The following is a 413-nucleotide window of genomic DNA, read 5'->3' on the forward strand; positions in this document are numbered from 1 at the left end:
TCTACAAGACAGTTTATCCTGAATATCAACGTAAATCTAACAAAAGTATACAAAACAAGAATCCAACCGAAGGAACCGTAATAGCAGCACAAACCTTCTTTTACGATAATATATGAGTTTCGCCTTCATTCCATCGCACAGAATCCCATTCTCTTTGCAGTATTGTTTTATAAGCATTGAAAGCTGGTCTGAAAGAAACATATCCTGATAATCATGTGTTCATGTCATTATAACAGATTTGTACTCCGCTTGTGGATCTGAAAAGTGCTTTCACACATTATAAAGTCGCGTCAGTACAACCCTGATAAAGTTCAAAGAGACCTATATGTCTACACACGTGCTATATCCGTGTTCTACATTGGTGACTAGCTACCTTTGTCATATTAAACATATACCAAAATTCATTGTATATT

This window comes from Penaeus monodon, chromosome 21 (assembly GCF_015228065.2).
Source record: "Penaeus monodon isolate SGIC_2016 chromosome 21, NSTDA_Pmon_1, whole genome shotgun sequence".
Lineage (NCBI taxonomy): Eukaryota > Metazoa > Arthropoda > Malacostraca > Decapoda > Penaeidae > Penaeus > Penaeus monodon.